This window comes from Bacillus rossius, chromosome 14, assembly GCF_032445375.1.
Source record: "Bacillus rossius redtenbacheri isolate Brsri chromosome 14, Brsri_v3, whole genome shotgun sequence".
Taxonomy (NCBI): Eukaryota; Metazoa; Arthropoda; class Insecta; order Phasmatodea; family Bacillidae; genus Bacillus; species Bacillus rossius.
Window position 1 is genome coordinate 15,750,549 of NC_086341.1, and position 11,083 is coordinate 15,761,631.

An 11,083-nucleotide genomic window follows, 5' to 3' on the forward strand; every position below is an offset into this window, starting at 1 on the left:
AAGTTTATCAAACTCACTGCGTTTCAAGTATGTAGGTCACTCCTATTTCATAACCCTTTTTTAGGGTTACCCTAGCACTTTTCACTGTACTATTTATCTATTTATGTAGAATAACTTAATGAGCTAATTTAAGTAGGTACTTGTTCATAAACAAACTGGATTACACACGATATCACAGTTGAGTCATTGTGTGTGTGTAGAATGGCGTCACTTTTCCACCTATTCCCAATCTGAATCAAAGATTATACACATCTGAATCATTCAAAGATGTGCCAGAATTAAATTAAGCATCCTGATTGGCCGTCTGGGGCCCAAGCCAACAGACGCCAAATACGTAAAACCTTAAATTTAGACGTGAATTAACACCAAAAATACAATAGATGAATCCAAATTTCAAAACAAAAAATAGTTAGAAACAATACAACAATCAAAATAAATGTTTGTTAAAATAACATAAAATAAATACTGCCTAAAGAATGCGGTCTATTGTTGCGTGGCATCACTGGTGCCATAGAGTAAAGCAGTTCGCAGAGCGGTACTATTTCAAAATTCTTAATATAAAGGTATGAAAATCTCTGCAAACATAAATAGATAGTAAAATAAACAGTTTTGAATTGACCCCTGTGACTCGTTTCGTCACAGTTGCTATATTATTTTCTTATTGTCTTCGGTAGTTTTATTTTTTAAAATTCTGAAAGGGAGGGATCCGCACCCGAAGGAAATTCCCCCCCCCCCCCCCCCCTCCTATCCAGTTCTACGTCCCTGCACACAGTTATCCTTGCAAACTTACGGTCCTGACCTACTCCAGCAAGCAACCATTTACAAGGAGACTGCTGCAAGGACACATTTGTTTAGCATAGTAACTGTTGCATAGATTACGTCGTAAATGTCGCGTGTAACGTCAATGTAAAGTGTAGGTACTCTCGTAAAAAATAAAAAAACATACAAGTGATTCGTGAGTATTTCTTCATAACTTCACGTGCTGAGATTTCCTAGAATAGTGTTATTTAAAAATGATGACGATGAACAACAAGATGTAGAGTTCAACAGTGGATGCAGTGTCAAATGTGTTTCGTTTAGGCCCACGAACTCTGAGCTGTAATTGAACATATAAGTATTTCTTTAATTTGCGAAAATTGCAAGTAGGCAAGTGTTTTAACTTGCAAATCTTGTTTGTTTTGTGATTTTGTAAAAAAAAAAAAAAAAATAGTATACCTAAATTAACATTTTGAACTTTCAAACTTCTTCCATAGCTTTATAGACAGGCTTTTTTTTAGAAAGTTATTTTGGTAAATATTGTACATTTTCTGTTACTTTTCTATGAATAAAATACATTATTTTATAATTTTAAACCGTTTTTTATCACTTTTTTTTTTACTTTGAAGTTAAGTGACCACTTTGCCCGACCATGACTTTTCAGGTACTTAACGTAGTTCTAAGTTGATTGGAAAATTATGTTATGTACTAGGATAGTTGAAGTATAGTAACCACTCATAGCAATGTCTTTACGTAGATTTCAAGTCAGTTTAAAAACCAGCAAACCTTATCTTGGACATTTTGCCCGTCTCCATGTCCATTAAAACTCGTAGTCATCACTGTTTAAATTAAATGTTTTTTTTTTTCAGTAACTTAAAATGTGTTGTCTATAATAGACCCGCCTGGATATGTTCCTGCAGCGGTGAAAGTAACATTTGGCGTCGGTTGCAAAACTCTGTTGTCGCCGCAGGTCGTTGACGGAAACACAAGCCTGTTTGCAATCGACTGTCAACCCTTTCCGCAGACAACGCTGATAAAATTTCGTACCACGCCAAATGTCACCGGCACATGAGGTCGTGTATGACTTGTCCCACTGTCGTCGCCGGGTCGTCAAGAGTACATGTGCACTTTCCTGTGCGACGTGAGGCTGTGATCGCGCGGTGGTTTGCCAATGCCGTCCGCGGTGTGGTGGGGAAGGGAGACAACGCCACATCGCCACCAGTGTGGAAGGAACATTTCTACAAATTAAAAAAAAAAAAAAAAAACAACTAATGTACAAGATTGCAGGCGCTCGCGACCGTCGGCTAATAAACGATCTTGACTTTTCGAGGTTGAACCAGGTCTAAGTGGTAGGTCGTACCGTACGTTTCACCCTTCGTAGCAGCAGCAGGCATCTTCAGTAGTTTTCAGGCGTGCTGTAAAAATTCCCCCTTTTGCGTTTTCGACGCTGCTGGAGGCCCTGCTGCAACGCAGAGCGGAACGTCGGTAAAATGATGATGCCTAACGCGATGCAGAGCGAAACGTCGGTAAGTTATATGTGCCATCTCGACGCGGCTCAACCTCGAAAGCTAAGATAGTTTATAAGTGAAAAATTATAGACTTAGCCAGGGAATCGAACCCAGTTTCTTCTTGCTCTGCAGACAGAAAATCTAATCAATAGTTTATATAGGCCTATACAGTTTTTAAAGTGAAATATTTTACTCGTTTGTAAAGAAAATTGTCTTATTTTTTTCTATTAACTTATTTACTAATATTATCTTTTGACTAGTGACATATATTAAACATTACGAACTTTACACCCACGCTCTATCCTGGACTCGAACCGGAACCCCTGGCTCAGAAAGCCGGTTTAAATCTAGCAGCTCTAAGAACGGTGCGATTAATGGAGATGTAGCGTAAATGGCGTTGCGTCTAATACATATTGTTTTCGCGTGTGATTTTAAATAAATTGATATAACCATAATTCATTTTTTATAAAAAATTCTGGCAATAAGTCTTTTTTTTTAATTTTAACGTAAAGGCAATTTTTTATATGTCATTCCTAGCATGTACTGAAAGCATGAAATAATGTGGTATTCAGTTTATACAGTCTTCGTCTTCAAACACTTTATTTTTGGTAGTTCATGAAATAAAAAATAAATAACCAATGAAACCCGAGTTTTTCAGTATTTCTGAATAATGTATTAAAAATTAAGTGTTTGAAGACGCAAGTTACATAGCCTACGAACGGTTAACCCAACCAACACTGTAAGTATGCCACAGTATTTCAAGCTTTCAGTACATGCAGGAACAGGCTTAAATATTTGCCTTTAAGTCCATAAAAAAAATATTTACGTAAGATCTTATTTAGCACAGAAAAACCTTTTCTAAACATCGAAATATTGTTATGTTATGAATTAATTTAAAATCATGTGCAAAAAACACAAAATGTTAGAAGCAAAATAATTTAGGCTATACATACATACTTCACCCTCGACGATTTTAAAATGAATACAGATGCAGGGATGTGATTAGGGCGAGGCACGTCTATAGACGCGGTGACGCGAGAACTCATGACCGTAGGCTGGATCGTGGAGGGTAAAGGGGGAAAAGGGGAGCAGGGGGTGTATGAGTAAGGGGTCGTGTAAAGGGTATGTTTGCACAGCTCCTGGACGGTTTGATATACGGCGAGCGCCGGGAGTGGGACGTTGGGATTGTGGAGAGGGAGAGTTGGCAGCCCTGCAGGAACACCCCCCGATCGTAAATAAACCCTCCCAGGCGTTGGAGGGGCGGTAACTCACGCCGGGGGGGGGGGGGGGGTTATAAGGGGACTACAACTCTTGCACTTGCTTGAAGTAGCTTGTTCTCCACTGCTAGTGGGGATCAGTCTTACTAATTAATTTTTTTTGCACGTGATTTTAAATAAGTTGATGTTATAACCATAATTATTATTTTTATAAAAAGTTTCCTTTTTGGTAAACAAAGTCCTTATTTAAGGGTTTTTTTTTTTTAAGTGAAAACTACCTTAGCTGCGTTGAGCGATTTTTGGTAGGGGCAAAACTGATGGGTTCGCGTCACCGACATGCCAGTGACGTGTTGCGTCAGACTGGCGACACTCAGAGGCCTGTGAACGTGTATACGCATATAGACACTTATACTGCTACATGTGCGTGTTGGATTCTTTTTGAATGGGTAAAATCTTGTGAGTTCGCGTCACCGACATGCTGTAGTAGCAGTAAGTGAAGTTAATTTGACCACGTGAATACATGACCTAGGCCTGACATCACTGGGGTAAGTCATAGCTAGGTAATGGATTTTCACGTAATTTTGACATACCACTGACATCTGCTGTGACTAAAAAATATCAGGATAAATGATATCATGCTGACATCATACTGATATGATACCAAAATCATTTTCTTACGTACATTTGGCGTAGAAATGATGTCATATTACACATTTAAAAACAAAGTTTTAAGTTTTCACTTCTGTTGAAAGTCCCCATGACTGGCTATTTGTTTTTTTTTTTTTTTTTTTTTAAGTTATACATCTATAGGCCGTTATGAAACAAATTTTACCGTGAATATTTTACAATGCGCGCACACCATGCAACGAAATTTTCACAGGATGAAAAAAAAGCTACATACAAATAAAAATTATATATGTTTTTAAATCTTGTACTTTTGTTATTGATATTGAATACTGGTTCATATCATTTAAAACATTTATATATTAGTGATAAAATTCTGATTATAAACCATTTCGAGTGTATTTGCATAAGTGAGATTGTGTTCCCGTATTATTAAATTAATATTTAGTAAATAATTAAATTTATAAATTAGAAATAATTCATTAAAAGTTTTAATGTATCTCGATTATTTTACTAAATTATTGAATTTTATTGAATTTATACTTTACCTACCGTATTTATAATATCACTTCAGTCCTTTTAATATTTTATTTATATTTTTAATTACATGTAATAAGTACATAAATACACGCACCAATTTTTTTTAATGAACTTAAAGACAGTTTTTTTTTTATGTCAGACCTAGCATGTACAGAAAACAAATAAATCATGTAGTATACAAGTTTGGGTTAACCGTTCGTATATAGCCTTCATCCTCAAACATTTTTTTTTTTTTTTAAATCAGGTCCAAAACCGGGGGTTTAGTTGTTTTTTTTTTTTTAAGTCTGTTACCGGAGCAATGCTGCTATCGTTGGTGGCAAGTAACGTTTTCTTTTCAGGCGGCAAATTCTAGCGTCGGGTGCAGAAAGTAAGAATGTGATTCGCGTCTCGAAATTTTGTGTGTGTAATTGGAAAGCAAATAATTCATTGATCAGTATATTTATCACGCTCGGCAATATTTTAAAGAATTCTACTTTAAATTTCGTGTCGGAGTTTCGTGTTATGAGTTTATTTGCGACACGAAACAACATGAGAACATTTGAATTTGTTCGTTGCCGATGTACTGAAAGAGTACCGAAAGATGAGGTCACAGTTTAGTTTTTCTCATCTCAACTAAGCGTCACGGGAGGAGCGAGTGTATATTGGCACCTTACCAAAAAAAAAAATAGTTCTAGTCAGATCATTAAATCTTTTGATCGAAGAAATGCCTTGAAAATGCATTAAAAAAACCTGCATAACCAAGCTAACCAACGATAACGAGGACGAGTTATACAACTTCAGAGAAGTGCAAAAAAGGTGCGATATGTAGCCTATTAAGATCAAGTTCGTGAAAGTGTGTACGAGGTAAATGCTGCTGACGCTAACAGCAATTCTTTAGATCTCATCAATCAATTGAAATTGAAAGCTCGTGAAAGTTTTTTTTTTTTGTGGAGAAATTAAGAATAAAGTACAGTTTCTCTAGGAAGATGGGAAAAAAAAAAACCTAAATAAAATATTGATTTTTATAGATTTGTAGTGAGATTTTGCACATTCACTAAATAAACTGTGAAAGATGACTCTTTTTTTTTTTTTTTTTGCCTCTTCTGACTTCTCCTGCGTCCTCCTTATGTCTTGCTTCCTCTCTCGTTTCGCTTGCGCGCGAACATCTCTGGTTCACGGAGCCGCAACTCGGGACAAGCGGGTGTTATTGACAGAGAGCCGAGGAGGGTTCAGTAGCTACGAACTGGAGGGTCGCAACCCTTCTTCCCCCCTCCCCCACCCCCTCTTCCACTTGCCAGACACCCTTCACCCCAACCTGACCCGACCCACTCGCCCCCTGGGACACCTTTTCTCTTCCTGCCACCCCCCACCCCCCCCCCCCCAAATCCCTTCTCCTTTTCCTCTTCTTCACACGCAGCCAATGGTATCGACAGTCTCTTCCTGAGGGGCACCGAATGGCGAGGGAAACACAATTCAGTGGTTGAGCAAAAAAAAAAAAAAAAAAAGGAAGAGGTGTTTCACGTGGAGTTATTTCGCGACACGTGGCTGTAATGTTGCAGTGATATCACAGCGATATTAACTCTTCAGGTCTATATTCGTGGACACCAGGGTTTATCAAACCTTGAGTGTGTGGGTTAAGGTATACCCTACATTCTAGTGGATAAATTATTTTATGGCAATGAAATAAATACGTTTTATTTAACTTTTATTAAGTGATTATAAAATAATTATTGTACATTAATAATAGAATATTATAGCGTAAGATTATTACACACAAAAAATATCAAAAAATAGGCCATTTTCAATAAAAAAATTAGTTATAACTGAGGCCTATTAAAAAAAGTTAACTTTTTAATAATTTAGTATGTAGTTATTAGAATATTCTATCCACATTTTGGTTATTTTTTATAAAAAAAGTTTTAAATTATATGCATCCCTTAGACCGTCAGGATATCTATAAAGTATATGACATGTAAAATGCAAATTATGTTTTGAAGAATTCACAGATAAAAACTTCAGTGAAAATACGTTATAATAATGATGGGTAGTTTCACCAATTACTGTGGGTCCTTGAGCAACGCCTCAGCATTGCCTCAGCAGGATGATGCCACAATGGTTTCACATTGCCTCGAGCGGGCGAAGTTGGAAATCAACGCCTAAACCTGAACCCGAGGAGGTCTGGACCCTTGTCCCGCCAGGCAGATAAGTTAGCCACCAGACCAAGTGGACTGGGTTCGAGTCCCGGGTAAGACATGGATGTGATTTTTTGTTGTCCTAATTCGTATATCTTTAGCGCCTACCCATCGGTACACCAACAACTACAATTACACAACGACTCGGGGTTACATAAATAAATACAACATTAAGGGAGGAGGGGGGGGGGGGTAAGATGACTGGCACAATAGTGACTTTATAACTTTCCAGTGTGCCACTCATCTTTTTTGACGTGACAACGTCTAATAAATCGATGAACGCCGGCTGCACGCACGAAAAAGTGTCCCGTTACGCACATTGTTCCGTTACGCTATGTCCCGTTACGCTCATTGTACGCTTGCGCCGCACCGACAGAAGTGAAAACTTAAAACTTTGTTTATAAATGTGTAATATGAAATAATTCCTACGTCAAATGTACGTAAGAAAATGAATCTGATTACTAGTACAATTTCAAGTATTTATTCTTTTATTATTAAAAACAGTAGCATCTGTCGGCGAGTGCAGTAATAATAGGTTATGTTACAATTGACTAAAAAAATATGGTGATTCATATAATTGATGATAGATATTTGATTACAGTTTATTTATATGGAAACTTGTTCATAATTATATTTAAACTTTCTAGCTAAACGCCAGTTTTTAAAATTAATTACAAGTCATCTACATGTGAACTGTTTCGTCGACTGTTTATAAAGTGAAGTGAAAAGTTAATGTAGTTTTCATTGCTTATTACAACAATTTCATCAATAAAGGATAATTATTCTTGCATTTTAAAAATCTGATTACTAGTATAATTTCAAGTATTTATTCTTTTATTATTAAAATAAAAATGATTTTATTTTATTCATTAAAGTATGCAATGATTTAATCAATGTTTTGTTATGACGTCACGTTAAACTATCGTCCGTAAACCGACTTTACAGACAACCAATTTTTTTTTAATAAGTGGGCAGACAATATTGACTAATTATATAAAAATGAACAAATCATACCGAAAGTTATAACAAAATAAAAAAGAGCCTATCTTCACCTGGCACCTATATTTTTTTTGTTCGATGATAAATAGATAATATTTTAAAAAAAGAGAGGATGTAGTAAGATATTTTGTGTGCGATACTAGGCCGCGTGATCCCAGAAAGTGAACCAACTTCTAGCAATTTACTACTTTGTAAATAGTCAGGGGAAAACGTTGGTTGTTTATATTTTGCCGCGTTTTATCACTAATTTTTGCTTCTATAATTGTTTCTGTTTTTTTTTTTTGTTGTATACTTAATGTTACTAACTAGCCTATATTTAAAACCGGTTAACTTAAAATTCCATGCCCTCAATTCATGCTGGGATTGACTCATAAGATTTATCAAAATCGTAAAATGTGCATTTATTTATATTATAAAGCTATTTAGTAAACCATTATAATTGCATTATTGATTCAATTTACATCACCGGAATAAAATACATAGAAGCAAAATAATTTTGGAAACTACCCCTATAAGGTGGTCGCCTGGCTGGGCATAGTTACAGGTATTAACGCGTCATTTACAAACCGCTCGACATTTTATTAAAAGTGTCTGATTACAAATAGAATTTAAGAACCACTGCACTTGTCTCTATGCAGGATTGTTCCACGGTTTACCTCTATATAACGTGTGTTTTTTTACGGACGGTTTTTAGGTGTGAAAATTTCAACACACACAGTATTGTAAGTGGTGTAGGGACGTGTAGGGACGCCTTCATCTTTAATATTCCAGCATGAAGAGATAGGGTCGCCTCTACAAGTCTCACAGAGGGGCGCGTCACCCATCATGTGAAGACCGCACGCCTGTAGAGGCGAAGATGTGTGTGATGAGCGAGCCAGTATCGCCCTTGGCGCCCTCCGGCGCTTTTAGAGCTCTTTCACCGTAAACCATTTCCGCACTTCTGTTTGTAAGTAAGCATTTTTTGACATGACAACGTCTAATAAATCGATGAACGCCGGCTGCACGCACGAAAAAGTGTCCCGTTACGCACATTGTTCCTTTACGCTGTGTCCCGTTACGCTCATTGTACGCTTGCGCCGCATCTATCTCTCTTCCACTCGACTGTTTATAGAGTGAAGTGAAAAGTTAATGTGGCTTTCATTGCATATTACGACAACAATTTCGGCAATAAAAATGCATTTTAAAAATCTGATTACTAGTATAATTTCAAGATTTTTGTCTTTTATTATTAAAATAAAAATGATTCAATTTTATTCATAAAAGTATGCAATCATTTCATCAATGATTTATTATGACGTTGTCACGTTAAACTATCGTCCGTAAACCGACTTTACAGACAACCAATTTTTTTTATGGAATCTGGTTCACTTGAATTCTCTCCGTCGTAGGAAGTTTGAACCGACATGTGTGTATGTATATTTGTGTGTGTGTATATATATATATATATATATATATATATATATAATCTCTTAACATGACTATTAGTGTTCGGAAACGGAATGTGTTAAAAAAAATATTATGTTCGAGATACGACTATGTTAGTCAAGAAGGATTTTGCTTCGATTAGTATTTAAAGTACTGTTGAAAATATGTAACGAAAACTAGCGACGTAAAATTACATCGTTTAAAGACTCAGGGTCAGGGTACAGTTGCTGACGTCACCCCCGCGCGTTTGACTATCAACTCGAGTAATGTGGCGAAGACTGCCCGGGCTATGAACTTTTCTTAACGGCCAATTTAATGCTAACATTTGTTTGTAATATTTTTTTATATCGCAGTATTTAAGATTGTATATCAGATCTAGTCATTATTTTTAACGATTTATGTGTTAGCCTCTTTTAGTATAGTATAAAGCAAGCACGAATATATGTTTTGGAAAGTTTTGTTAAATAGTTTTAAGCGAGTATATTTTTTAGCTGCTTTATTTGGTAAAGGACTGAAACGATAAATACGCACGGTATTATCTCGTGCGTAAAATCCTGCATGCAGCTTTTTGGGATAACTTATTCGTATATAGTTTTTAAATTATTTTTATTTGAGAGCCTTGTTGTACTACAAGGTCAATATGTTTTTCTAACACATCTTGATAGGAAACATTTTTTAAGTTGAAACTGGCTAAGAATAAGAATACTTAATAAAGACAAGCAAAAGCTGAACCTAAAAAATAAAAAAAAGTTTGAATTATGTAGCTATAAGGTGGTAGTGATGGTGGCATGAAATTCACTCCATTGAAAATATTGTGTGTTTAACGTGCATGGTTTGAGATGAACTACTTAAGGATGCATAAAGTTGCGACGAGTTTTTTTTCCTGATACTAAGGAATCCTTGAACTTACTTGATGAAGTCATAGTTCTTAAAAATTATAAGACTATCTTAAAGTTTACAGAACAACACAATTAACAGAGAGATAAAGTTGTGTTTATTATCCACATCATATTTAAATTACACAAAGTTTGAGTGAAATTACAGTTCTTTTTCTTAAAAAATAAAACAATGCGAATATATACTTTAGATTAAATATGAAGACATAAAAGGTTTGTTTTATTATTAACAAATTGTTCAAACTTTTGTTGAACAAATTACTCCCAAAAATACTTTTGGCGCTTGAAGTATCGAAGTCCGACGCTTAATATTAAATAAGATTCATTTTTAGAGTATATCACTTATGAATGAGTACAAAACTGGTACACTCTGTATAATATAGCTTACGTTTTCCATAGCCGAGTTTGAATACCCCATATTATGTGATTTTTTTGTGCTAGATTACAATACTATAATATATGTTATTAATTTGAAACAAAAAAAACAGTTCTTCTAGTTTTTTGAGCTGGTAAAGAAACAATATAAAATATTTTGTGTGAGTTTCGTAACATATAAATGAAATTACAGGTTGGAAAATCGTTATTAATTTTAACATTAGTTTGAAACGCTTTTTTTCCGAATCATGACAACCAGGAAAACAAAAGCAAATACAAAAAAAAAAAACACCGTACTCCTCCAAAGCTGAGGTCAAAATTTCAAATACCACGAACTAACTCCGGCAGTTGTTCAATTAAATGCCATTTACGCTAGATTCTTACAGAATTTGATCTCTTCCACAGTACGATTGTACTATGTGTGGATGGCTTAAGGCTGCATTAGCAGTGTTTGAAACACATATATTTAAAAAATAATATTGACCACTAAACCACACTCAGTTTAATTTAGACACTCCAAAGTGGTTAAAGAAATCAGCATCAATTACGAATATATATATATATATATATAT